This window comes from Oncorhynchus gorbuscha, linkage group LG05 (genome assembly GCF_021184085.1).
Source record: "Oncorhynchus gorbuscha isolate QuinsamMale2020 ecotype Even-year linkage group LG05, OgorEven_v1.0, whole genome shotgun sequence".
NCBI lineage: Eukaryota > Metazoa > Chordata > Actinopteri > Salmoniformes > Salmonidae > Oncorhynchus > Oncorhynchus gorbuscha.
The window spans coordinates 6,465,252-6,472,272 of NC_060177.1; positions in this window are offsets into that span (position 1 = coordinate 6,465,252).

Here is a 7,021-nt window from a genome sequence, read left to right on the forward strand (position 1 = left end):
AGTGGAGACTACAGTATAGTATCACACTAAAAGCCTGTACTCAGTGGAGACTACAGTATAGCATCACACTAAGCCTGTACTCAGTGGAGACTACAGTATAGTATCACACTAAGCCTGTACTCAGTGGAGACTACAGTATAGTATCACACTAAGCCCAGTACTCAGTGGAGACTACAGTATAGTATCACACTAAGCCTGTACTCAGTGGAGACTACAGTATAGTATCACACTAAGCCTGTACTCAGTGGAGACTACAGTATAGTATCACACTAAGCCTGTACTCAGTGGAGACTACAGTATAGTATCACACTAAGCCTGTACTCAGTGGAGACTACAGTATAGTATCACACTAAGCCTGTACTCAGTGGAGACTACAGTATAGTATCACACTAAGCCTGTACTCAGTGGAGACTACAGTATAGTATCACACTAAGCCTGTACTCAGTGGAGACTACAGTATAGTATCACACTAAGCCTGTACTCAGTGGAGACTACAGTATAGCATCACACTAAGCCTGTACTCAGTGGAGACTACAGTATAGCATCACACTAAGCCTGTACTCAGTGGAGACTACAGTATAGTATCACACTAAGCCTGTGCTATAAGGAGACTCAGTGGAGCATCACAGTATAGTATCACACTAAGCCTGTACTCAGTGGAGCTACAGTATAGTATCACACTAAGCCTGTACTCAGTGGAGACTACAGTATAGTATCACACTAAGCCTGTACTCAGTGGAGACTACAGTATAGTATCACTAAGCCTGTACTCAGTGGAGACTACAGTATAGCATCACACCTAAGCCTGTACTATAAGCCTGCTCCAGGGAGACTACAGTATAGTATCACACTAAGCCTGTACTCAGTGGAGACTACAGTATAGTATCACACTAAGCCTGTACTCAGTGGAGACTACAGTATAGTATCACACTAAGCCTGTGCTATAAGCCTGTACTCAGTGCTGAAGCTCATCACAGGTTTCCATCAACGTGTGTTTCAACAAGTTTGTTTGTTTTACATTCATTAGACTGACGAGGTTTCCTCCAGCCCGTCTCTCAGATTCAGACTGTCTGGATGTTGTCCAACCGAGCGAGGTGGTGAGAGACACTGTGTGTCCCAAATGGCACCATTCACTATATAGTGCACTACTTGTGACCAGAGCCCTATGAACTCTATCTGAGAGACACTTTAGACCAGACACGTATTTCACCCTATTGCCTATATAGTGCACTACTTTAGACCAGAGCTCCATAGAACCCTATTCCCTATATAGTGCACTTTTCACTTTGGAGCCAGAGCCCATAGAACCTATTCCCTATATAATGCACTACTTTAGACCAGACACTCTATTTCACCCTATTGCCTATAGTGCACTACTTTTGACCAGAGCCCTACAGAACCCTATTCCCTATATAGTGCACTACTTTGGACCAGAGCTCATGGAACCCTATTCCTATATAGCACTACTTTAGACCAGAGCTCTATGGAACCCTATCCATTTAGTGCACTACTTTGACCAGAGCTCTAGGAACCCTATTCCCTATAAGTCAATCAATTGACAGAGCTCATAGGAAATCCAATCAACAATCCCCAGAGGCCAGACAATCGAAAGAAATCAATCAATCAGTCAGTCAGATCGATAGTCAGTCAATCAATCAGTCAGACAGTCAGAGAGTCAGTCAGTCAGGCAGTCAGTCAGAGAGTCAAACAGTCAGTCAGTCAGTCAGTCAGTCAGAGAGTCAGTCAGTCAGGCAGTCAGAGAGTCAGTCAGTCAGGCAGTCAGTCAGATTCAGTCAGTCGTCAGTCAGAGGTCGTCAGTCAGCAGTCAGAGAGCGGGCCAATTAGTCGGTCAGGCAGTCAGAGAGTCAGTCAGTCAGTCAGACAGACAGTCAGAGAGTCAGTCAGTCAGGCAGTCAGAGAGTCAGTCAGTCAGGCAGTCAGTCAGAGATTCCAGTCAGTCAGTCAGTCAGACGACAGTCAGTCAGAGAGTCAGTCAGTCAGACAGTCAGAGAGTCAGTCAGTCAGGCAATCAATCAGAGAGTCAGTCAATCAAAGGCAGAAAGTCAATCAATCAAGCAGTCAGTCAGAGATTCAATCAATCAATCAGAGAGTCAATCAATCAGTCAGGCAGTCAGAGAGTCAGTCAGTTAATCAGTCAGGCAGTCAGAGAGTCAGTCAGTCAGTCAGTCAGACAGTCAGAGAGTCGTCAGTCAGGCAGTCAGAGAGTCAGTCAGTCAGGCAGTCAGTCAGAGATTCAGTCAGTCAGTCAGAGATTCAGTCAGTCAGAGAGTCAGTCAGTCAGACGACAGTCAGTCAGTCAGAGATTCAATCAGTCAGTCAGTCAGAGATTCAGTCAGTCAGAGAGTCAGTCAGTCAGGCAGTCAGTCAGAGATTCAGTCAGTCAGTCAGTCAGTCAGTCAGAGATTCAGTCAGTCAGAGATTCAGTCAGACAGTCAGTCAGTCAGTCAGTCAGGCAGTCAGTCAGAGATTCAGTCAGTCAGAGAGTCAGTCAGTCAGGCAGTCAGTCAGAGAGTCAGTCAGTCAGTCAGTCAGTCAGTCAGTCAGTCAGTCAGTCAGTCAGTCAGTCAGTCAGTCAGAGATTCAGTCAGTCAGAGAGTCAGTCAGTCAGTCAGAGATTCAGTCAGTCAGAGATTCAGTCAGTCAGACAGTCAGTCAGTCAGGCAGTCAGTCAGTCAGTCAGGCAGTCAGTCAGAGATCTAGTCAGTCAGAGAGTCAGTCAGTCAGGCAGTCAGTCAGAGAGTCAGTCAGTCAGTCAGTCAGTCAGAGATTCAGTCAGTCAGGCAGTCAGTCAGAGATTCAGTCAGTCAGAGAGTCAGTCAGGTAGTCAGTCAGAGAGTCAGTCAGTCGGTCAGTCAGAGAGTCAGTCAGTCAGAGAGTCAGTCAGTCAGTCAGAGAGTCAGTCAGTCAGTCAGAGAGTCAGTCAGAGAGTCAGTCAGTCAGTAAGTCAGAGAGTCAGTCAGTCAGAGAGTCAGTCAGTCAGAGAGTCAGTCAGAGAGTCAGTCAGAGAGTCAGTCAGTCAGTCAGTCAGTCAGTCAGTCAGAGAGTCAGTCAGTCAGTCAGTCAGTCAGAGAGTCAGTCAGTCAGTCAGACAGTCAGTCAGAGAGTCAGTCAGTCAGTCAGAGAGTCAGTTAGTCAGTCAGAAGACAGTTAGTCAGTCAGAGAGTCAGTCAGTCAGTCAGAGAGTCAGTCAGTCAGTCAGAGAGTCAGTCAGTCAGTCAGTCGGTCAGAGAGTCCAGTCAGTCAGTCAGTCAGAAAGTCAGTCAGTTAGATCAGGAGTCAGTCAGACAGTCAGTCAGTCAGAGAGTCAGTTAGTCAGTCAGTCAGAGAGTCAGTTAGTCAGTCAGTCAGAGAGTCAGTCAGTCAGTCAGTCAGAGTCAGTCAGTTAGTCAGAGAGAGTCAGTCAGTCAGTCTGTCAGTCAGTCATTCAGAGAGTCAGTCAGAGAGTCAGTCAGAGAGTCAGTCAGTCAGTCAGAGTCAGTCAGTAAGTCAGTCAGTCAGTCAGAGAGTCAGTCAGTTAGTCAGTCAGAGTCAGACAGTCAGTCAGAGAGTCAGTCAGAGAGTCAGTCAGAGTCAGTCAGAGAGTCAGTCAGACAGTCAGTCAGTCAGACAGTCAGTCAGTCAGACAGTCAGTCAGACAGTCAGTCAGTCAGTCAGTCTCTCTCTCTCTGACTGGAACCTTCCAGCCTCTTTGTGTTGCACTTCAATTGACTTTATTTTACATTTTCATTTCAGAGTCGTAGTGACTTTAATACAGGCTTTGGCGAGAACAGGACCAATTAAGCAAGCGCCTCTCACCACTCTGCCTTGTCCGAGCCAGAAGGAGGGAGACATGTAGGGGAGGAGGAGAAGGGGAGAGACATGAAAGAGGAGGAGTAGGGAAGGGAAGGGGAGACATAGAAGGAGAAGTAGAGAGAGACATGTAGAGAAAGTAGGAAGAGAGAGACATATAGAAGGAGTGAGAAGAACATAGAAGAGAGAGAGAGTGAGGAAGGAAGGAGAGAGGAGAAGGGAGGAGAGACATGCTGAGGGGAGAGGTGAGGGAGGGAGACATGAAGAGAGGAGAGGAGAGGAGGGGGAGACATGAAGGGGGAGAGGTGAGGGAGGGAGACATGTAGGGAGGAGGGATGAGGGAGGGAGACATAGAAGGGGGAGGGGTGAGGGAGAGGAGACATGAAGGGAAGGAGTGAGGGAGGGAGACATGAAGGGGAGGGGTGAGGGAGGGAGACATGAGAGGGGGAGGTGAGGGAGGAGACATAGGAGAGGGTGAGAGGGAAGTGAGGGAGAGGAGGAGACATGAAGGGAGGGGGTGAGGAGGGAGACATGTAGGAGAGGGTGAGGGAGGGAGGCATGTAGGGGAGGAGGGGGAGACATGAAGGGGGAGGGGTGAGGGAGGGAGACATGAAGGGAGGGTGAGGGAGGGAGACATGTAGGGGGAGAGGAGAGGGAGACATGAAGGGGAGGGAGAGGGAGGAAGGGAGGGAGACATGAAGGGGAGGGGTGAGGGAGGGAGACATGTAGGAGGAGAGGAGGGAGGGAGACATGAAGGGGGAGAGGAGAGGGAGGGAGACATGAAGGGGGAGGGGGTGAGGGAGGGAGACATGAAGGGGGATGGGTGAGGGAGGAAGGGAGGGAGACATGAAGGGGGAGGGGTGAGGGAGGGAGACATGTAGGGGGAGAGGAGGGAGGGAGACATGAAGGGGAGAGGGAGAGGGAGGGGGAGACATGAAGGGGGAGGGGTGAGGGAGGGGAGACATGAAGGGGGGATGGGTGAGGGAGGAAGGAGGGAGACATGAAGGGGGAGGGGTGAGGGAGGGAGACATGTAGGGGGAGGGAGGGAGGGAGGGGAGACATGAAGGGGAGAGGTGAGGGAGGGAGGAGACATGTAGGGGGAGAGGAGAGGGAGGAGACATGAGGGGATGGGTGAGGGAGGAAGGGAGGGAGACATGAAGGGGGGAGGGGGGAGGGAGACATGAAGGGGGAGAGGAGAGGGAGGGAGACATGAAGGGGGAGGGGTGAGGGAGGACACATGAAGGGGGAGGAGAGGGAGGGAGACATGAAGAGGAGAGGTGAGGGAGGGAGACATGAAGGGGAGGGAGAGGGAGGGAGACATGAAGGGGGAGGGTGAGGGAGGGAGACATGAAGGGGGAGGGGTGAGGGAGGGAGACATGTAGGGGAAGAGGAGGGAGGGAGACATGAAGGGGGAGAGGGAGAGGGAGGGAGACATGAAGGGGAGGGGTGAGGGAGGGACACATGAAGGGGGAGGGGAGAGGGAGGGAGACATGAAGGGGGAGAGGTGAGGGAGGGAGACATGAAGAGGTAGAGGTGAGGGAGAGGGAGACATGAAGGGGGAGGGGTGAGGGAGGGAGACATGAAGGGGGAGGGGGGGAGGGAGACATGAAGGGGGAGAGGGAGGGAGGGAGACATGAAGGGGGAGAGGAGAGGGAGAGGAGACATGAAGGGGAGAGAGGTGAGGGAGGGAGACATGAAGAGGTAGAGGTGAGGGAGGGAGACATGAAGGGGGAGGGGTGAGGGAGGGAGACATGTAGGGGGAGGGAGGTGAGGGAGACATGAAGGGGGAGGGGTGGGGGAGGGAGACATGGAAGGGGGGGAGGGGTGAGGAGAGGGAGACATGAAGGGGAGGGGTGAGGGAGGGAGACATGAAGGGGAGAGGGTGAGGGAGGGAGACATGTAGGGGGAGGAGGTGAGGGGAGACATGAAGGGGGAGGGGTGAGGGAGGGAGACATGAAGGGGGAGGGGGTGAGGGAGGGAGACATAGGGGGAGAGGAGGAGGGGGAGACATGAAGGGGAGAGGAGAGGGAGGAGGGAGGGAGACATGAAGGGAGAGGGGTGAGGGAGGGAGACATGTAGGGGGAGGGGAGGGAGGGAGACATGAAGGGGAGAGGAGAGGGAGGGAGACATGAAGGGGAGGGGTGAGGGAGGGAGACATGAAGGGGGATGGGTGAGGGAGGAAGGGAGGGAGACATGAAGGGAGGGGTGAGGGAGGGAGACATGTGGGAGAGGAGGAGGGAGACATGAAGGGGAGAGGAGAGGGAGGGAGACATGAAGGGGGAGGGGTGAGGGAGGGAGAGCATGAAGGGGATGGGTGAGGGAGGAAGGAGGGAGACATGAAGGGGAGGGTGAGGGAGGGAGACATGTAGGGGGAGAGGAGGGAGGGAGACATGAAGGGGGAGAGGTGAGGGAGGGAGAGACATGTAGGGGGAGAGGAGAGGGAGGGAGACATGAAGGGGGATGGGTGAGGGAGGAAGGGAGGGAGACATGAAGGGGGAGGAGAGGGAGGGGGAGACATGAAGGGGGAGAGGAGAGGGAGGGAGACATGAAGGGGGAGGGGTGAGGGAGGGACACATGAAGGGGGGGAGAAGGGAGGGAGACATGAAGAGGGAGAGGTGAGGGAGGAGACATGAAGGGGGGAGGGGAGAGGGAGGGAGACATGAAGGGGAGGGGTGAGGGAGAGGAGACATGAAGGGGAGGGGTGAGGGAGGGAGACATGTAGGGGAGAGAGGGAGGGAGGGAGACATGAAGGGGGAGAGGGAGAGGGAGGGAGACATGAAGGGGGAGGGGGTGAGGGAGGGACACATGAAGGGGGGGAGAGGGAGGGAGACATGAAGGGGAGAGGTGAGGGAGGGAGACATGAAGAGGTAGGGGTGAGGGAGGGAGACATGAAGGGGGAGGGGTGAGGGAGGGAGACATGAAGGGGTGAGGGAGGGGGAGACATGAAGGGAGAGGGAGGGGAGGAGACATGAAGGGGGAGAGGAGAGGGAGGGAGACATGAAGGGGAGAGGTGAGGGAGGGAGACATGAAGAGGAGTAGAGGTGAGGGAGGGGGAGACATGAAGGGGGAGGGTGAGGGAGGGAGACATGAAGGGGGAGGGGGGAGGGAGACATGAAGGGGGAGAGGGAGGGAGATATGAAGGGGGAGAGGGAGGGAGGGTGAGGTGAGGGAGGGAGACATGAAGGGGCCAGAGGTGAGGGAGGGATGGAGG